Source organism: Pelodiscus sinensis, chromosome 1 (genome assembly GCF_049634645.1).
Source record: "Pelodiscus sinensis isolate JC-2024 chromosome 1, ASM4963464v1, whole genome shotgun sequence".
Classification (NCBI taxonomy): Eukaryota; Metazoa; Chordata; order Testudines; family Trionychidae; genus Pelodiscus; species Pelodiscus sinensis.
In genome coordinates, this window is record NC_134711.1 from 292,843,949 (window position 1) to 292,866,274 (window position 22,326).

At 44.9% G+C, this 22,326-nt stretch overlaps 1 protein-coding gene across 1 annotated transcript in view; it reads left to right on the forward strand.

Annotated features, from left to right (window-relative positions):
- The window catches only part of LHFPL6 (LHFPL tetraspan subfamily member 6), a 241,804-nt gene that overhangs the window by 196,323 nt on the left and 23,155 nt on the right, over positions 1-22,326 (forward strand). The gene's annotated exons all lie outside the window — the stretch shown is intronic.

Sequence of the window (22,326 nt, forward strand, 5' to 3'; positions counted from 1 at the left end):
ATGTTGCTTTTAAGAGGGGATCTCAGAGTTCCTCTCCACCTTTGATTCATCAGCTTTCAGAAATGAAACCTTTCACTTTTCTGCTTGGGGGATATGACACGGCCCCACAGCCAGCTTTTCTGAGCACCAAGCAAGGTGAGGCAGGCAGGGAGCCTGGCTGAGGCTCCCGCTGGCCAGACCTGGTGGCTTAGCAAGTCATCTCTGGCCGTGGGCCTGATTTAGAGCCTCTAATTATGATGAGGCCCCATTGTGCTAGCTGCTCTGCACGAAAACATGGGGGCTGTGTCTAGACTGCATTCCTTTTCTGTAAAAGGGATGCAAATTAGACACATCGCAATTGCAAATGAAGCGGAGATTTAAATCCCCCCCGCTTCATTTGCATAAACATGGCTGCCGCTTTTTATTTTAAGAGGAATAAGGGATCTTTCGGAAAAGGCTTTATTTTCCGAAAGATCCGCGTCTAGACTGGCGCTTTTTTCCGGCAAAGCTCCGAGCCGGAAAAAAGCGGCAGCCATGTTTATGCAAATGAAGCGGGGGGATTTAAATCTCCGCTTCATTTGCAATTGCGATGTGTCTAATTTGCATCCCTTTTACGGAAAATAAGGGATGCAGTCTAGACACAGCCAGGATGTATTCAGTACACTTAGTTTGAGGTGCATTACAAATAATTGTTGCCAAGGGGGAATATTCAATTTATGTTGGCAATATGCTAGAATCAAATGATGGGTAAAATTTGGTATATATTTGAAGGACTAGAAAAGAATGAGAAGGAAAATTTTAGAAGCACTTCCACTCACCCAGGACTGTGAAAATCCTAGGAAGTGGGAGCCAAATGCACTGAACAAGATAAATGGAGGCTTTGTGTCTGAACTTCTGGAAGTAAATCAAGGAGAGTCAGCACAGCCTGCTCATGGAAAGCCTTGCTCCCAAGCTGGGCTTGGGCTCGCTACACAATGCACAACTATGTCAAATGTCATTGGCGTTTGTAGCACATAGGCATTTGCATCACAGTAAACAGAGCTGTACACAAAAGCACCTATTTATTTCAGATTTTTAAGTATAAAAAAGCTACATATTCAAGCAGAGACCAACAGCACAAGCAGCCCGTGAGCAGTTGGTACATATCAGAAAAAATCATCTTTTTTTTTTTTAGGAGAGAGGTTTTATAACACTACAGATAATGTTTACTAAATAAGAGATGATAAAAACCTTGTTTTTCCTCTGGATGTTTCCAGGCCCATATTCTCTAAGTATTTAGGCTCCTAATTCCTACTTAACTCAGTGGGAGTTTGGCACTGGCATATCTTTGTAGATTTGGGCTCTAGTCACTTACCAACAATTACAGCTCCATTACAAGGGACCTCTAAGCTGATCTTAGTTCCATTTTATGGCTTGTTGTTTTCTGGATTCAGTCTGTGTTCTCTATGGGTAGGTCTAGATTGTGGTTTTTTTCTGGGATACTGGAGGTATCCCAGGAAAAACTCAGCCGTATCCAGGGAACGCGTTTGCTCTTCCGCTTTTTTTTTTTTTTCAAATCAAATGAGCTCTTTCAGGGAGCCCTGTATACCTCGTTCTACGAAGAATAAGGGCTCCTCTGAAAGAGGAGGCTTTTTCCACCATTTAGCCCCATTTGGTGGAAACGCCTCTTCTAGAAAAGCAATTGAAAAAAGCTATGGAAATTTCAGAGTGCAATTTGCGTAGCTTTTTCAAAAAAAAGGCTATAGTGTAGACCTAGCCTATATGCTGTTTTTGAAGGGCCAAATACTACTGCTATTTTGAAACACTTGCTTTTTTCAAATAATCTACAAATATTAATTAATTAGATGATATTTTGTATATTGAAGGGGGTCATTCATTGTTCATAAAGCATCATTGCTGACAGGCTTTTAGAATGTGAGAGTAATAATAAGCTGTTAGACCCACACACCGGAGCATACTTCCAGCTATAGTAACTAGATTTGTCACCAATTTCAAGATGTCCCATGTAACTCCCTTCTTTTCTTTTTGAGTTAGACACAACGGGCCTAATTTATCACTGGGTTACTCTAAACCCATGCTGATATTACTCCAATATTCTATGTAGGGCCACTTTTTATGGGTACTTTTTCACAGCTTTAGATGCCCTCTACAGTGGGAGGCTATGGAGAGTGGGCAATTCTGATGTTCTCCATACATATGAAAGTTCCCTGGAGGTGCGTGTGGAAGATGGCAAAACACTCAGAACAATGAGGAGGCTTTTCAAGAATGCTCAGCGATCTCACACTGAGCCCCAATCAAGTCAGAACTTCTGAACTAACCTTAGGTTAGGTGTACCATGCTGCAGGGAGGGAATTAGAATAGGCACTTTCCCAGTGCTCACCATCTTTTCCTTTTGCGAGGGGTTCTCTGTGTGCAGGATTTTGGTAAGCATTGAGGTGGTCTAGGGCATTACATACTTACGGCTCTTTCTAGATAATGATAAAATGGAGGTGCCAAGAGCTTTTGAGCTATGGGTATGTGGAATATTCCTAATAAACTACTAACTTTTAAAAAATATGAGCTAACCACAGATTGAAAAATTGCCGTTTCTGAGCAAAATATAGCTGATGTGATGTTTTTTCAGTGGAAATTAGGCCAGTGAGTGAGTGCAAAAGACACACATTTACTTTTTTTTTCATCTGGTTTCAAAGGGAAAAGTAGCTTTTTCATAGAGGCTGCGTCTAGATTGGCATGATTTTCCGGAAATGCTTTTAACGGAAAAGTTCTCCGTTAAAAGCATTTTCAGAAAAGAGCGTCTAGATTGGCACGGACGCTTTTCCGCAAAAGCACTTTTTGCAGAAAAGCGTCCATGGCCAATCTAGACACGCTTTTGCGCAAAAAAGCCCTGATCGCCATTTTCGTGATCGGGGCTTTTTTGCGCAAAACAAATCTCAGCTGTCTACACTGGCCCTTTTGCGCAAAAGGAACTTTTGCCCGAACAGGAGCAGCATAGTATTTCCGCAAAAAGCACTGATTTCTTACAGTAGGAAGTCAGTGCTTTTGTGGAAATTCAAGCGGCCAGTGTAGACAGCTGGCAAGTTTTTCCGGAAAAGTGGCTGATTTTCCGGAAAAACTGGCCAGTCTAGACACAGCCAGAATGTGCATGTAAAGCTAAATGTGAGATAAGTGAAATCATGCAAAACAAACCTGAAGATATGTTTGCCCTTTGTGCTGTGACAGGAACAATTTTGAATGTCATGGAATTCTCATTTGAGCCCACTACTGACTGTTACCATCCTTCCAATTCAGAATGCAGTGGCAGAAAATGGGACAAGAGCAATGTTCATCTTAAAGGTATAGGGGGCACCATCTGACTCACTTCACAGGATGCTCGCAGTTGGTTGGACTGGGCCAGATTTCTTTTGATTACGTGTGGTTAATTGCAATACAAAGGCCAAGTATGATGATACTACAAAGGCTTATTCATGTACTTACTTATATACTTTCTGAGTAGTCCCGTTGAAGTCAATGGGACTCAAAAAAGGCTGTGAAACGAATCATGCAGGTGTAATGGTAAATATTAAATTACGTTTTACCTCTCCTCCACTATCTCCATATATTTTTACACCACTTCAACTGTCTCTGATTTATCTATCTGCCCCACAGGGTACCTGGAGACATTGATTTGGAGGTGAGGTGTCTGCATATCCCTTTGGAAGTTGTGCTAATAGTTCTATAAAATATCCCAACATTCACCTTCAGAGCCTCATAACTACCACTGCTACTATGTGTTTTTGGAAAGTCAATGAGAACTCACAGTGAGAAAAGTTAAGCATGTGCTTAAAACATTGCAGGGTCAGGGCACATGGTGGACCACCATAATCTGAAATAGTGGGAATAAGAAAGGTGAGCTAGAACCTCAAATAGTGTAAATTGACACAGTTTTGTGGACTTCAGTGGAGTTACACAACAGTTTACAACTGGGGGGAATCTAGCTCATTATCATCTTCCTCCCAAGGCTTAGACATATTCGCAGGATATAGACAGAAATGCATCAGTCTCTGTTCTGTCTTTAGTTTCTGGACATCTCCTTCCTGAAACAAAAGAAACCAATGTCAGTTGGACTGAAAGTGTCCTTGGCTAACTGTGCCCCTTGGTTATATACCTTGGACCAGTCCCTCCATCACTGAAATGAGTTGATGATCGCATCAAAGTGAAGGACTTGGCTAAGACAGAGTATTATTGCTGTAGTCGGCATCTCAGACTATTGCTCATAAATCACTAGAGTAATTTCATACACTTGTCACTGTGAAATACCTCGGGACATCGCTGGGTTATATGTGTGGCATGGCAAGGTAATTCCACAGGTTCAGTCTTAATCTGTATCTCAGGATGCTTTAGTGGTTAAAGAACTGGACTGGGATTCAGGAGATTTGGGCAAATTTATGGCTCTGCAACAGACTGGAGAAGTCTCTAAGAGTTATGTCTGTGCTGCACATGCAGGCTGAGCTCTGCCTCAGATCAGTAAGCACTCAGGACCCAGTCCTAGGACCCGCCGAGGGGGGTGGTTGAGAGCCCAAGTTCCACTAGCCTCAGGTCCAAGCCCTGTTATTTTGCATTGTGGATACAGCTGAAGCCGCAGACCTACAGCAGAAGGCCTGCAGAGTGCAGGATGGGCACATTAGCAGGGCTGTGAGACCTGGGTCCAGGAATTGTAAACCTAGTTTTACAAGGCAATGTGGCTACCCAAGCATGAGCTTGGAACACTGTGTCCAGAAGCCTGGGTCCTGCAAACCTGGTTTGCACATACCCTTTGTGACTTGTCCACACCCCAGCATTCCGTGAATTGTTTCTGTAAATCTACCGGACACTAGCCTGGTGTGGCTCCAGATGATATGCCTTCATAGTTCAATAGTGGCTTTGAACTAAGCTAGTACCTTTTCAAAGAGGATTTAGCTCACAGCTCACCGGTGAACCGTTCATGTGCATTACTAGGGCCAACAAAGACACTGAGGCTACGTCTACACTGCAATGCTATTTCGGGATACTGGAGTATCCCAAAATAGCTATCCCGCGTCTTTACAGCAAGCCCGTTATTTCGGGCTTGCTATTCCGAAATCCCTGTAAATCTCATTCTGAAAGGAGTAAGGGACGTTTCAGAATAGCGCTTTATTTCGAAATTTGGCACTATGTAGGCAGCACCAAATGACAAAATAAGCTATTTTGCAAGTAACTTGAAATAAGCTATGCAAATAAGCGTAGCTCAAATTGCATATTTTACTTCGAGTTATAGTGCAGTGTAGACACACCCTGAGTCTGCAGCAAACTTATGCAGAGTAGATTCTCATCCCAGCATGCTGTGAACTAAGGCCGTGTCCCTGCTACCAACTGTGGTCTTCAAAACCTGCAGCAACAAAAGAATGAGCGCCTACACAGGTTAGATGTATGGCATGGCAAGGTTATGCCACAGATTCAGTTGTAGGGTTCTGCCCACATGGTCCTATTTTCAAGATCTGGGCCTTAAATTGTAGCATCTTTGGAACAGGGAGTTGGGACTGTGTCATATTGTGTATGTGCACATGAGCAATCCATCCTCAGCGGTGGCCTCTAGAGGCCACTGAAGTTCAAATAAATAATAATAATTGATCTGCCTTGTCTCTTTTCAACAAATAGCACACAATTTCTTAACTTATTTTATATCAATAGTTATCTTCGTATTTAACAAAGGGATTGTATGTAAATACATGACTATGTCACGTGACTTATGCAGTTCTAGCCTGTTTGAACTGTCAGCAATTTGGGTTTGAGCCATAGCATGTTGAGGGAACACACACATGGGCTGTCACAGACAGAAGTCTGATAGTGTGTGAGGACTTGCTATATTTTTTTCAAAAGGCTAAGACTGTGCAAATGGTGAGCATGGCTGTCTGTACAAAATGAGCTCCCAGTCAAATTCCAGATTCTCTTTGAGCATCCTTCATGCATTTTGGTTCCAATCTGCACCTCAGATTGTTGTTCTCATCCTAGCCCCATTTAAAGCAAATCTTGCCAGTCAGGCACAGTTGCATGTTCATTTTGTAATGGAAGAAACCTTTGCCAGGAACTAGCCAGACAGACGAGTTCCATTTGGCTTGGAGCCCCAGAGCCATGGCAGAGAGGCTGCTTGGAGAAGGCAGTGCTATCTTGTTTCCCCAGCAATGACTCAGATTTGATATATGGATCCAAAATGGCTCACAGGACTCTGACTGCAATGGAGTTGATCTGCTGTTACCCCCCAACTGTCAGGGCCTCCTCTGTGAGGAGGGGCAGGATTCAGGTGGTTGTTGGGGTGGCTGCAGCATTTGGGCATAATGACAATATACCCCGACTGAAGAGAAATCTCAAAATAAAGTTTCTGTAAAAAATAAATTTTCAAAAATACCTGGGTGTCCGAAGAAGGGGCGACAATATCATGGAGTTGGTGAGGGAGAGTTTAATATTTTCCTCTAATTTCCAAAGAGAAATCCAAAGCCCCACATACAGCAGAGATCACTTCACAGATCCTACCCCATGTGCTACCCATTGCTCTCACCTTGCGATTTCATGTGTCTCCTTCTCCCAGTCAGGCCTTTTTTTCGTGTTGCCCTTAGGCCTGGGAAAGCCTCTCTAGAGCCAGGCACAGAACAATCTCTCTCTCTCTCTCTCTCTCTCTCTCTTCCCCCTTCAGGTCCCTTCTCAGAACCTGCTTTGACTTAGCTTTGCTAACTTGCACTCCAACTCCACTTGTCCTGTGCTTGTGCCCAGCCCAAACCCCCACCTCGAGTTCCCAAGCTGGTAACTAATAGGGGGTGTGTGCAACAAAGCAAAACAAATCGCATGGGCAGAGATCTGTCTTCTGAGATTTGCACCTATTGTGCTATATAAAGATAATACAGTCTTGTCACGGATAACATAATGTGATGTAACCTCTTTCTATATATACAACATTTTTCCTACCAGGCGCACACCCTCATGCTCTCTGGCTGAGAAGGCTGCCAGAGAGAGGGGATTGGTGAGCATAGCAAATAAGGGGCGCAGCCCCCAAGAAAGATACCGGAGAGAGGGGGTTGGTGAGCATAGTGAGCAGGGGCATATAACTTCTCCTGCTAGGGTTCTAGTCTGGTGCTGAAGATGCTGCTGCGCTACTTCTATGTAATATCTGGAATCTGTTTACCTGACTTGTACAACTGAAAATAGCTGATTTGCTGATTTGTACAACTGAAAATAGCGATTGGGCCTGATTTTCAAAGGTGCAGGGCACCTGGGTGGAGTCATGGAAGCTGCAGGTTCTCAGAACCCCTGAAATTCAGGCCTCCAGTGCACAGTGTTATAAACTGGCTGTTTTATTACCTTTCTGTATCAGCAGCTGACTCTACCCTGAGTTTTACTTTTATCAAGGAGCAACCCAGCCATTTACTAACTCCCATTCCAGGTATTAGCAAAGCTGCCCTTTAACTCCCCTCTGAAGTATTTAATATTATTTAAAAAGCTGTCAGGAGCAATTAGAGCAAACGGGACTGTTTCCCATAGGTAACACGATAGCCAGTAAGAGGGAATTCCCTGCAGGAGCCTGAAGCTCCTCTTCAGTAATGAACATGCCACCTTTGATCAAGTGAAAATCAAAGTGAAGGGAAGATTCTTCCACACCCTCTGTCACACACTGTGCATTTGTTTCCCACACACAGTTCAAAAGGGAAGGTTCAGATTCTGAAAACTACATTTGATTCTTTTTTGATACACTCAGGCTACAACTAAAGCTGCTGGGGAGGATTGCAGCTTTTTGCCGTGCTGGATGCTTGCATCTGACAGGCATTTATAATGCCTTCTTCTGCCTGCACCTCTTTATTCTTGCTGCCTGAGGCTCTTCTTTCATATATTTTCTGAAAGGCGTGTGTGTGTTGGGGGAAAGCTATTCTCCCATCAGCGATCATGCTCTGACATTTTCTCACATCTGAGACAAAAAGGAACTTATGCTCACAATGTGAAAATGGCTCCAAACAACAGGGAAAGTTCCTTGCTGGCAAGACACTGATGGTACGTCTACACAGCAGAGTTATTTTGGAATAATGTGTGTTATCCCAAAATAAAGTTATGCGCTGTCTACACAAGAATCCCATTATTTTGAAATAATAGGCTTCTTGCTCCGACTTCCTGTAAACCTTGTTGTACGAGGATTAAGGAAGTCAGTGGCATAGTGGTTTATTTCTAAATCAGTCCTGTGCAGACAGTGCCAAATTTCAAAATAAGCTATTCTGAAATAAGCAACACAATTTGCTCAAATCATGTAGCTTATTTAGAGGTACGCGCTACTGTGTAGATGTACCCTGACTGATAAAACAAAAGGAAGAAAACTAACAAAGCTGGAAGCTTTTTACATGTATTTGTATCAAACCTGGGGATTTGAGTGTCAAGTGAAAGGCTGGGCGGTTTGTGCCCTGTGTGAAAACCCAGGAACAAATGGGCCAAAAGAGAGATAAAGTTGGAGTCAAGATCCTGGCAGAAATAAAGAGCATGATTTTGGTTTTACATTTTTTGGACCCCTCCCTTGGCTATCTGTTTATGCTGAGGATCTCTCCAGCGTTCTGCTTGACTGTTTGGAAGACAATCCTGACCAGCCTGATTTAAGGATTGTTTTTATTTAAAGGGCTATCGTTTCAGTTGTGTGGACCTGCTCCACCTTATGGGCAGTTTTGGCAGGAATTCTGAAATTCGTGACCACTGCAACTGTAACCCACATACCTCCTAGGAGTGGTTCACTGTCCCATGGAGTGGCACTGGACCACTTACAGAGGGAGAACAATGAGTTTGCTCTACAGCCTTAGTTGAGAGCCAGCTGGCTTTTAGCTGAAGCCATAGAGGCTCATGCACTAAGGTCCAGAGGTCCCAGGTTTGGTTCCACCTGTCAGTGTTACACAACATCTCTTGAGGGAGTGCTGCATACCACCTAGTGGTGTCCAACTCCACCGTTAACTAACTGTTCCTCCTGACCCCCAGTTAGGGAGTTTTGCTAGGAAGGAGCAGTCATTGCACTCAGAGGAAATACAGGGACAGAAACAGGACGGCTTGTGTCCTCACTACCCCATGCTGGAGTAGTACTGTAGGGCCTTTAGTAGCTGGATCTGAAGGAGCTTGCAATAGAAACCATTGAACTGTGTGTCAGTGCAATCTTCTCTAAGGTTCTCAAACACAGATTTTAACCCACAGTCCCTTAATGGGAGTCTGCAGACTTTCTATGAAAATAGGAGGGGGCTGCATATATCAGGGATGATCTAGATGGTGCTTGGTCCTGCCGCAAGGCGGGAGACTGGACTTGATGACCTCTCAAAGTCCCTTCCAGTTCTAAGATTCTATTATTCTAAAAATTTCCCTGTAATGTTTGTAAAGGTATACAAATGGGGATCACAAGTGCACTTTTGAGGGCAGTGCTAACCCCTAAGCCTCCCCCCCCTCAATAATTAGAAAAGTTAGAGCTCTTGTCTAAAGAGTTTGAAAACTTTCTATCCTGAAGCAGTTTTATCTGCTGTACAACAAGGCAGATACCAGTGATCTCACTTGGAAACCTTCCTTTTTTCTTCTCTCCTGGAAAAAACCTCCCGATTCACAATTTAAGTGGTTGAATTTCCATGATGGAGATCACAGGCAAAACTGGATGTTAGAACTTCTGCCTGAAGAGGAGAGCCTGGGGAACTACATACAAGAGAAAGGAGGATTGGAGTATTCCCAACTGTAACACCATAAAAGGAGAATTCTGTAGGTATCTGCAGATCCTTGTTTTTTAGGAGAACTGTTTCGAGTGAGCCTGCATGACTAGTAATGGCAAAAAGAGCACTGGAAGGATTATAAACACGGTTTGGTGATCTGTCCTTATTTTCATGTCCCCCTTGAATTTGAGATTTATAACGTCAGATGATCAGCAGCTATACTCAAATTCACTTTGTCTGCAGTATTTTAAATTTATTGTACATACTTACAGACATGCTGGAACAATTCATATAGTGGAGGAGCTGAGAGCCATTGAACCAATCTGTAACCACAGATAGAATGGAAACCACTTCAAGCCAGAGAGTGCAGCAGCTCCCCCAGCACTCAGCACCTATGAATACTCGAGTCTTTTCTCTAATATAATTAATCAGGATCACCTCCCTCTGAATGGGAGTTTTGCCTGAGTAAAGATAGCAGAATTTGACTACTCTGTCTTAGTATTTCACTTGAAATTCAGTTCAGTTGCAAGGGTGCACCTCTAAGCCAATGACACAACAATCCACATCCAGCTCAATCTCAGTTTCATATCATAAGTTTCCTTTTATAATGGCTGAATGCTTTAGAAACTTTATGTAAAGGAGAATTTTTAAGCTGCTTGGAACAGCAAGTCAAACTCTGTGTTGCATTTGAAACTTGTTTTGGAAAATATCATAGTTCTAAAATGACAGATGGGAATGTGAAAACTGCCATCCTTGAAGTTTCAGAATAGTTTACAGGCAAAATATGTGAAAGGGAAAAATCATAATGAAAATGGTCTTGAAAGGAATGAATTTCTTTCAGTTACTGCAGATAACCTGGATCTTTGTCAGTAAAGCAGTGTTTGAATTGCCCCGGGGGAGGGGGGGGGCGGAACCTTACAAAGATTTATTTTTGGTAATGTCCCAAACTATGTCTTAAAGGGAAGTGGGGAGCAGAAGAGAGGAAAAAAACAAAGACATCTTTAAAGGATGCTTATTCTCTGAAAATTTTAAAATAAACATTCCATTGTGAAGTTCAGTTGTTGTTTTCTCTCAATGATTTGCACATCAAATTTGCTCAAGTCAAGAAGTTCTTTTGTTTTTTGTTTATCCTGCAAATTCAGCCTGGGATCTTAAAAGTCAAGATGGTTTTTTTTCATCTCATGCTTCACTGCCACTAATAAAAACGTTGTGGGCCTTCAATTACATCTGTGCAATCCATTTGCTGTTACTTTCACATTATACCCTTTGAGACACCTGTGCAGTCCCATGCCTTTCAGTGGGTTTGCAGGGCGTGTAACTGATTGGAAGTTAGGAAGCAATTCCATTTAGGAGGCACAAGATGAATAACCAGGCTCTTCAATCATGAGTGCTGCAGCACCACTGGCTTGGAGCTTGTCTGAGGGAAAGCAAAGCCTCTTTCAAAGAGTAAACTAAAAGGACAAGTCTGAAGTTTAGCACTTTCATTGCAGTCATGAGTACCACTTCTGTCCTCTGTAATCACCATTAGTTTTTCCATTATACTCCATTGAATCCTGTGCTGTGTTTTGGCTCCTCCTTTTAAAGAGAGGGGATAAAGTAGTTGAAGATTTATTTTTTTATAGGCCTTAAATAAGACAACAATCGCATGGACTGCCATCATGCCATGCGTGCGCAACATAATAAGAGAGGGCTTCAAGGAGTAGGATGATGGACCTGACTTTACAATAGTCAAAACTAATTAATGTCTCTCAGCGTATTAATCCATTCTGTTTATTTTTTCAGGCTTGTCTAGACCCAGACAATTCTCCATGATTTTAATAGATGTTAATATTTTATCTCTGAGTGACTGTCTGATTGCCTAATGACACAAATCATGTCTATAATTTTAAAGATGAAAAAGTGTCTTTAGTTCTGTGCAAAAGATGCTAGTGTAATTGCTGTCTGTAGTGTTCCTGCTTAGCAGTATCAGCCATAAACAACATCTATTTGTAAGTTAATTGGTTTTCAGTCACAGACTCCAATCCATACAAACATAAAGCACTTTTAAAGTTGAAAGTGGAATTAAAACACAAGTGCAAGTTATGCCTACAGCATGAGCGATAGTGAAGGTTATTGTCTGTTTTGTTGCAATGTGTCTATAATAGGGGTGGATGAGGCTCACTCACTGGCATTTATTGTTCTACTACCCATCATGCTGATGGCTGAATGCCATGTCAATTGTAGGACCCTTGATTTTGACCCAAGGTCTGCCTGTCCATTCATCTCAAGTTTTACTTGTGGATTTTTTATGATTTAGGTATTTCTCTGATCGCTTAAGGCTGATTTCACTGTGTTAGGTTCTGCACCACACAATGCATAGATTATATTCTAGGAATCAGCGTACTTGATTGACTCGTGTAGAGGCCTGCAAATCTGCATATATCTGCATGGGTGGTTGGTGCAGCTGGGACTGGGGGAGGCAGGACCACCTACAGCTAGGGTTGCCAGATGGTTTAACAAAAAATACCAAACCTCCCCCCCCCCAAAAAAAAAAAAAACACCGGGAAAAAATTCTGTTGAGAAAAAAAATGGCCCCGCGCTCCTCACTCCTCCACCCCCGCCAGACGCGGCAGAGGAAAATTGTCCCCACCGGGCTTCCGTCCCAGGGGAACAAGAAAACCGGACATATCACATGTCCAGTATTTTCTTTTTTTTTTAACCGGACGGGGGACCCGAATGACAAACAGTCCAGGCAAAAACCGGACACCTGGCAACCTACCTACAGCCCCGCCCCCCACTGCAGAGGCCCCGCCACCCACAGGGAGGGGAGGAGGCGAGGCAGGGCAGCATGCTAAGTGTGCCCCCACCCCTGGGAATGGAAGAGGTGGGGCAGTGCGCCGAGCACACCCCAGTCTCCCCGGAGCAGTGGCGGAGGGGAAGAAAGGCGAGGGAGTGCGTTTGTGTGGTGCGGCTTCCGCACCTCCCTGGAGCACCAAGGGCGGGGAAGAGAGGCAAGGGAGCACATGAATGTGGCGCAGCTCCCCTGCCTCCTCAAGGCATCGGGGGAAGGGAGGAGGCCATGCGGGGGAGGGAAAGGGCCACACGTTTCCAGCCTCCCTGGCTCAGAGCACAGGGAAGGCGGGTGCTGGGGGCAGCAACACTCCGTCCCCAGAACGCCTACAGCAGCTGTTCTGGGGGCTGAGTTTGGGCATGGTTGTGCCTAGTGGTTTGGGAAGGCAAAGCCTTCCCCTGCCTAAGCCACCAGACGCCCATGTATACCTGCTTTATATCTGCGGGTATCTGCATCCACGCATGTGGGTGCTGATATCCATGGCCCATTTTTGCGGATACGGATGCCAATGTGGATAAAAAATTTTTATCTAAAACCCTGCAGATTAGCAGACATCTGCTTTATATCCTTGGGTATCCACAGATCATTTTTGTATCCAGGCAGGGCTCTACTCATGTGCAGCTGAAGAGATTGAGTAATCAACCTAGCACATGCTAGTACAAATGCTGTCACAAGGCCCTGCCTTCTGATTTGCAGAATCCCCAAGGTGAAGGAAAGAAAGCAATTGGGCTATGTATAGCTTCTCTACAATACTGCTTCTGGCAGGAGAGATTGGGTCAAGCTGGGAACAGCAAAGTTCACGTGGTCTGTGTGGTCACCAAAAGAGGAGGGACCACGTAGCTGCTTGCTTTGCTTATGTTTAATGCTATATATGACTATCACGAGAAAAGAAGTCTCAGAGGGGTAGCCGTGCTAGTCTGTAACTTTAGAAACGAGCAGTCCTGTGGCACCTTAGAGGCTAACAAAAACTACAATAAAGGAAGTGATTCACAGGTTCTTGGCCTGGTCACAGAATAAGGAGCCCTTCACTGCCAGTTGTGAAATTACCCCAGAAAGCTGCTGATAGTGCCAACTCATCCTCCACTACCCAGCATGCCATCCCAAACAGATTTAGATATGCTCATTACACCGCAGGCTTTGCAAGGACAAGCTAGCCTTCTCCTTCTGAATGATCCCCTCGCATGTCTGAAAGCTGTGATGCTTCTTTGTCAATCTGCATTTTATGGACACATCGGCATGCTTCCTGTTCCTTTTTTAATTTTCTTTTGATGATTGCAATGGGTAACAAAAAGGACAGATGACGGTAATTACAACAGGGTGCTTTTTTTCTAAAGAATGTCACAGGCATTCTAAGCATGTTAAGCAGCTGCCTGGCTGGGTGGGGAGAGTTGGAAAGAATAGCAGCTAAATGCTTTTAACTATAGGGCAGGCCAGGATGTGCACCCTGGAATTAAATCGGTGTCAGCTCTCCACTGAACTTTCCAAATTAGGCTAAGGTTTTGCTTGGCTTTCAGGGCTGTTAGATTTAATTCAGGTCTTAAGAGGAGGCTGCTGCCATTCAGCATAAGCACTATTCTTTGTGGCTAGCTGAATTGTCTGCAAACTTCCATGTTAAAAGTATCAGGGTTGAAAACAACTGGAGATTGTTAGGGTTTCCAGATGGTTTCAACAAAAATATCGGACACATTTGACATTACATCACAATCTACATTACATCTTATTTAGAAAATACTGGACATTTATATTTTCTCGTTTATATTTTCTCAATTTGTTTCCCGAACAGAAAGCCCAAATACTGGACTGTCCAGTTCAAAACCGGCCACCTTGCAACCCTATAGATTGTAAACAGGCTTGATGCTCATACAGGTCCTGATCCAGTCCATGGGGCTTCACCAATGCCAGTCGGATTACAGGATAGGCGCTATAAGGCCTGATCCAGAACCTATTAAACTCAATGAGATTTCAGTGTGCTTTGAATCAGATCCTTATTTTTCTTACATGTGTAATATTAAACAGAGAAGCAGGGATTTAGGCATCTGCCTCCCATTTAAATTAATGGACAGTGTGAGATTAACTCTTGTGGGCTACTTTGAAAATGTCAAGCAGTGCTTCTCAAAATAAGAAACAGTGAGACCCACTGTATATTTGTCATTAGAACTCATTCATCTTACTGTCAGGTGTTCCATGCACCAAACAGTCCATTTGGGCTCAGGTTGTTTCTGTATTCTCTAAACAGAACTTCTGTGTGCCAAACAGGCACATACTTCTCTGGCTGGTATATCTTCCCCACTCTCTGCACTCAAGCAGTGACTGCCTGTGCTCCAGGGTCTCATCATGAGCTTGACGTCTACGCAAAGCTAATCCTATTTTGATCTTACCGAGTCTGTCAGGAAGTGTGGAAAGCTCTGCAATATTGGTTGTTCTAGATTAATAAAAAAATCATTTCTTGGCTGACAGGGGCCAATTTAGCTACATCAATTTTTCACTAAGGAAGCAGTAAAGTTAGGTGGCAGCTTTCTGATTGATCTCACTGTCACTGCCTGGAGTCAGAAGTTAGTGCAGGCTTATAGATAAAAGAAACCACCGTGGCTGGCTTATATTCCAATAAAAAAGTGAATGTTTGCTTGTTTCTGAAATATAAAACTCACTGGGAATAGGGAAAAGATGTCTCTCTTTGGAATGGGGAGTTGATCTGGCCTTCACACAATTATTTACCATTTTCATTTTGGATCATTAGTTCCAGAGTGACATGAACATGGTAAGAATTGGAAGTCAGTGCAGTGAGTTAGTTATTGAAAAAATGAACTATTTTTAACATGGTGCAATCATTTGAAAGAGTGCTGCTTGCACCTGCTGCATCTCCTTTGGAGCTGCTTAACATTTCAAGGGTCATGCCACCATACTTTGGATTGTTGATCAGTTATTGCCACAAGTTGTGTGTGTACATGAAGGACTTTGTTTTTGATCTCACACTGGTTTCTTCCCACTAACTTCCAGATTTACATAAGTGACTGAGAAAAGAGCCAGACCCAGTGCCTTTAACTCTGCAGTCCTTCACCATGGCAAAACACTTCCTTTGATGTGTATTGTTTTGACTGTCCAATACCTCAGAACTTCCTGAAATAGTATAATTAATATTAATATTAATTCATATTTCAGTTACAGGCAGCAGTCTCATTCAGGTCACTTTTGTGCTAGGTACTTTACAAACATAAAGTAAGTGACAGTAACTGACTCACAATGCTGATAACAGTAAAAATGTATACAGGCAGTCCCCGGGTTACTACAAGATAGGGACTGTAGGTTTGTTCTTAAGTTGAATCTGTATGTAAGTCGGAACTGGCGTCAGCCGCTGCTGAAACTGATCAGTTTCAACCACGGCTGAATCTGGACGCCAGTTCTGACTTACATACAGATTCAACTTAAGAAACCCAGGCGTCCCCAAGTCAGCTGCTGCTGAAACTGATCAGCAGCTGATTCCAGGAAGTCTGGGGCAGAGCAACTCTGCCTCGGGCTTCCTGTAGTCAGCCACTGGTCAGTTTTAGCAGCGGCTGACTTGGGGACGCCTGGGGCAGAGCAGCTGGGGTGCTGCTGGGTTGCTCCAGTAGCGCGGCTCCTCGGCGCTACTGGAGCAACCCAGCAGCACCCCAGCTGCTCTGCCCCAGGCGTCCTGATTCAGCCGCTGCTGAAACTGACCAGCAGCGGCTGAATCAGGACGCCTGGGGCAGAGCAGCTGGGGTGCTGCCGGGTTGGTCCGGAGCGGCGCTGTGAGACCAACCCGGCAGCCCCCAGCTGCTCTACCCCAGGGGTAGGCAAGAAAAGCCTGGTCTGCTCGGGGGGGGGGGGCACTAGCTGCACCCCCCCCCCAGCAGACCAGAGAGATGGGGGTGGCGGGACCGCCCAAGTCCTCCACGGCTTTGCTCCGTCTCCCTAGTCTGCTGACCTGGGAGACATGGAGCAAAGCCGCAGAGCACGCGGGCAGCGGGACAGTCCAGGCGCGCCGCGGCTGTCCCACTGCTGGCGTGCTCCGAGGCTTTGCTCCCCGTCTCCCTGGTCTGCAGGGAGACAGGGAGCAAAGCCTTGGAGCACGCCCGCAGCGGGACAGCCCGGGCGCGCTTGGGCTGTCCCGCTGCGGGCGTGCTCCAAGGCTTTGCTCCCCATCTCCCTGGTCTGCTGGTCGGGAGACGGGGAGCAAAGCCACGGAGCATGCCCGCAGGGGGACGGCTCAAGTGCGCCCGGGCTGTCCCGCTGCGGGCGTGCTCCAAGGCTTTGCTCCCCATCTCCCTGCAAACCAGGGAGACGGGGAGCAGCTTTTCTCGCCCCAGAGGACGGGGGCGGCGGACCGCGGCGCATCTGTGCGTTCCGCCGCTCCCGTCCTCCGGGGCGAGAAACGCCCCGTTCGTAACTGCGGATCCGACATAAGTCGGATCCGCGTAACTCGGGGACTGCCTGTATATATATAATCTGCAACTTTGAACCAAATTGGGCCTTCATATATACAAATATAAATACTTTTAATGGGAGTGGCATGCAATATCTGACAACAGAATATATCCCTTTCTTCTAATAAACAAATGGAAGGTGTTTTGACACATTTATTATTTTAATAATAAAACTTTGCACTTCTTTAGCCCTATCTTTCTGATAATCCCAAAATATTTTACAAACATAAATAACAAGGAGTCCTGTGGTACCTTCTTATAGATTAACAAATGTATTTGGACATAAGCTTTTGTGGGCTGGAGCCCACATTGTCAAATGCATCTGACAAAGTGTGTTCCAGCCCATGAAAGTTTATGCCACAGGACTCCTAATTTTTGCTTAGGCAGACTAACATTGCTACTCCTCTAAAACTTATCATTTTAGATTCACATTATGCCTGTAATATAAACTAGAAATATAATCCCCATTTTACAGGGAAGGAGACTGACATGAAGAAATTAGGCCAGGTCTACATTATAGAAGAAAGCCAACCTAAGATACACGCCAGCTGTGAGAATAGAGTAGCTGCAGTCAAAGTACTGTGAGTCGAATTTCTGCAGCATCCCTAATGAGGGAAGTCTATGGGAAAAAATACTCCCATCAATTTCCTTTACTCCTCTCAACCCCTTGGAAAATTGGGGTTCAGAGGGGCACCATCAGCCATTGATGTTGTATTTCTTTGCTAGACCCGCTAAATCAAACCTCAGAAGATCAATCTTTGGAGCGTTGATCTTGGGGCAAATACAGACCTGGACTTAAAGCCACAAAGCGGTCTATGACAGCCAGGAGTAGAATGCAGATCTCACCACACCCACAAAAGATAGCTTGGATATATGTGAGAAGGCTGCTGTAGACTTAGTTGTGTAGGCTCAGAAATGCGGCTTGCTTGCCACTATGCTACAAATGTAAGGTTTGTTTAAATCCACCGCTGTGTCAAAGAGAAATTAAAAGCCGCCACACCAAAAGCAGTGAATGAGTTCTGCCTGTGCTAACTGTGCACATAACGTCCAACATGTTGCACAGAGACAGAAAACAGGACCAAAAAAACCAAGCCTCTTTAGGATTCTGCTGTACTAGGGATCCAGCAAAATACAATCCTTGTCAACTAAAGAAATAAAACACCCAATCCTGGGTATTTTGCCTTTGACTTCATTGTGAGCAGGCGGAGCCTAAAATTAATAGCCAACTAAAAAATGATTACAATTGAGAGCCAATATATGGTTAACAACAATATATATAACGATAGTAGGTTCCAGAGCAGACACTTCAATAGTCAGGTTTCTGTAGCTGTGGTAGAAGAGTCATTTTCTAGGTCACTGGTCCGTGAGAATTTAGCAAATATAAAATATTTGTGAACTCTGGCAGCACTGCTTACATAGTATTCCCATCTGGTCAATAGAGAATGATATCTATGTGACCTCCAGAGAAAGCCATTCCCTTGTCATCTGTGTTGCTGCAATGTTATGTGGGGAAATCTGGATGAGAAAATAACATAAAAGATTAGCTCTCGGAAGTGAGATAGTCACTGCAGCGTATCCAAATGATCTGTGGGAGAGACTCCTCAGTACAAGAGGTTGGCCTATGAAAGGCAGAGTGGGTGGGAAATGTTTGGAGCAGTATTTGTGAAAAAAACAGTCACTAAAACAAAACCTAAATGGAACTGGAAACAAATAGCCCTTTATGTGTTTAACATGCAGCCTGTACTTCTTTACCACCTGATGAGAATAACTGGCAAAGCTCCTCTAACAGTTTGTTTTGCCCTCCTGGCAGAAATAACATTGTTATGTTAATAGTCCTTTCACTTGAATGCCATGGTGCTCTGCTGGCTCTGAATGGAAGGAGTTTTGAAGGAGGAGGAATTCCCACCCATTTTGCAGTTTAGGGCTTTCTTTGGTATCTTGATGCTTTCCTAATGTCTTGGAGCTATGTATTTTTGAAAAGTGAGGTGATTTCATGCCCTGAAACACTGCTGAGGCTCTAGTCCTTTGTTTCTTTCTTCCGCTCACCATTTTGTGTCTTCTTTGCCCTACTGTCCTGCATCCCCAGAACCGCCTCCCTTCTCCTAGGCACCAATGCAGCACCCTTTTCTACTTCAGGGCCCACCTTTGAACAGTTCTCCCCTTCCTTTGTTAATCTCATGCCCACGTTAACTACTCCCTCTCTCATGCCTGCCGTAATTGTTTAAAAACAGCAGCACAAGAAGGGTTGCCAGGTGTCTGGTATTAACCCGGACAGACCGGTATTTTTGCCTCTTGTCTGGTAAAAAAATTCAGAGAATACCAGACACCTAAAATGTCCATTATTTTCTGATTTTTTTCCCCGGCCAGGAGGCAAAAATGCCGGGCACTGGGCAACTCTACAAACACTCAGCACCCGGCTTCCCGCCCTCCCCCCCTCCAAACCTCCCTCTGGCTCCCAACACCCGCAGCCCCCTGACCCCATGCTTACCTGGTTCCACAAGGCTGCCGGCACAAAATGGCTGCTGGTATCTCCCTCCTCCCCCCCCCTTTTTCCTTCAACAGAATTTTTTCCTGGTGTTTTTTTTGGAAGGTGCTTTTTCGGTATTTTTGTTTCAACCATATGGCAACCCTACGCAAGATCTTCAAATAAAAATCTGGATCTACAATGAAAGAATGAAAAATACAAAGGACCAGATTCAGCCCTGGTGTAAACAGATACTTCTCAACTGATGCCAGCAAACCTGTGCCTGCATACATCAGCACTGAATTTGGCCTATAAGCATGAGTCACGCCTGATCTAAATACTTATGCTCCAACAGTATGGATTGTCTCCCCCCTTTTTGGTCTATTGCCTCCTCTGCCCCTTCCCCAGCATCTGTTTATGATGATGATCCTTGTGAGAATATGCTCGTCCAACCCCTGTATATTAATAATACCTAGCACTTACATTACACTTTTCTTCAGTAGATCTCAAAGTGCTTTGTAAAGGAAGTCAGTGTCATAATCTTCACTTCACAGATGAGAAAACTGAGGCAGAGGAAGGTTGAGTGACTTGCCCAGGGTCATCCAACAGACCGGTCGCAGGGCCAGGAAGTCTCCTAACTTCTCCTGAAGCCTGGGGCATACACTAGTTAAAAGACATGATTAAGCTTCTAAATTGCAAGCTCCGTAATGATTTTGTTGACCTTTAAGTCTGCAAAGAGCCATGTGTCCCTGTAAATCAATTAATTTGCAAGCTTCTATAAGGACATTATCAAAATGAAGCTAAAAAATAAAACTAGGCAGTATATTACATGCCCTGTAAGGTTTCCCCTTTTAAAACTGCAGTAAGTTAGCTGTCTCCAAATAGACTCTGCTGTTTCAGCCACTGCTTTCAGCTAGTGTTGCCCGATAGTCTCCCAAAAAATACTGGACACATGGTCGAGCAAAAAAAAAAAAGGGAACGCAAGATAATAAGTCATACTGCCATCCTCCTCCCGCCTCCCCCCCCACCCCCGTTTTGGGGCGCCCAGAGCAGTGATCGCAACCCCGCCTCCCAGCTGGGACTCCCAGGCTGGGAGGCAGAGCCATGATCGACTCTGGGAGTTTGTGATTGCGCAGAAGCCTTACGGGAGCAGGGGGAGTGGCTGGGACTCCCCTCACCTCACCTAGGCTACTGGAGCGCCCAGAGCGGCGATCGCGGACCCACCTCTCAGCTGGGACTCCCAGGCTGTGAGGCGGGACCGCCATCGGCGCTGGGAGCCTGCGATTGTGCTGGGAGTACCAGCCACTCCCCCCGCCCTCACCAGGCTTCTGCGCAATCACAGGCTCCTATCGCCGATCATTGCCCCGCCTTCCAGCCGCTCCCCCCCGCCCACTTCTGTCCGGTGCACAACCAGAAAAATCAGAGAATACCGCACATTGCACATGTCCGGTATTTTCTGATTTTTTTACCAGACAAAGAGCACAAATACCAGACTGTCCAGTAGAATACCGGACACCTGGCAACCCTACTTACAGCAACAGCTGAGAAGAAAGTTTGGTGCTGACATATCAGAGCATGCTGTGAAGGGGAAGCTTCCAACATAGTACAATAATAGGTGAAGTGGTTCAGGGGGAGTTCACTTGTGTTTGCTGAAGTGGTTCATGGAACTTGTGTGTTCTGGGTTCTGGAAACATGAATTGATCAAGTGACGTTATTTTAGTCTGTTTTGGCCCTGGACTATGTGAAAGAGAAAAACGATGAAGGATTAGAATGGTTAGACTTGAATGTTGGTTCACTTTTTCATGTTGGAACAATTGTAGAGCATGACTGATTGTTGTATTAATTAATTGGAAGCAATGAGCTTTTAAATGCTGTGATTAACGTGACGCTTGTTTAACCGTATGCTGAATTTTCCAAACAAAATATGTAGCAGTTTTGAAGCATAAAAAGGAAAAATCCAAGCTAGCTACACAGTTTGTTTTCAAGTAGACTCATTGGGTTTGTCTACAGAGAAGTGTAAACACAGGTACTTGAGCCTAACCCTCCTTGCTTTCACCCACCTAGAGCTTGAATTTAGGGTCTCTGCATGTATGCAACCCTGGCTTGACTCGGGTCGGGGATGTCTTCCAGCTGTATCCCAGGGTTCCATGGGACAACTTCCTTAGTTCTCTGTATTCCATCTGTGTTGCAATCTATTGCGCTCTGTAGCAGACAGAAGCCCCACCTCTCTTTGCAAAAGGCAGCAGCTCTGGCCAACATTATCTGCTGAGCACTGGTCTGCAAGGGCACTATCAGAGAGGCTGAAGGGTTCGTAGTGGAGACCGATCAGACGAGGCTTTTTGCAAAGAGTGCTGCTTCCTGGTCATAAGAGCAAAGCCAGATTTGGGTGCAGCTGCCAAGATGTTGGGGGTCATCCCTCTCCTGGCTATGTTGAGCTCTGCTGCTCCCCATCCCTCCAGGCAGCCGCTTAGTCCTGCTCCACTCTCTGTCCCTTGGTCGCAGGTCTTCCTGCCCTCCTTGGGCTGCATATGGAGAGCCGCCTATGCCTGGTGAGGATGGTGAGTGGGAGCTGCCCCAAAATTTCTCCACTGTCTCCCAGGGATCCTCTGTTTCTGCCTCCAGGGCATGGGCAGGGAGGAGGGATTCCCAGGGGGTGCTGCAGCATGCTGCTCCCCAAATCTGGGGATGCACTTCACCAGGCTGTGTGGGGTGCGGGTATTTTTCCTCTGACACCTACATTGTACGCCACACTTCAAAACAAACAGAAAAATAAACAAACAACCCAAAGCCCCTTCTAAAATGGGAAAAATGTACAACATTTCATTTTCATTGATTGACAAGCCCTGGAGACTGATGTCCTCAGTATCCTCAGAACAGGTGCACACGAGCATTTTCCTGCCAATGTGGCTCAGC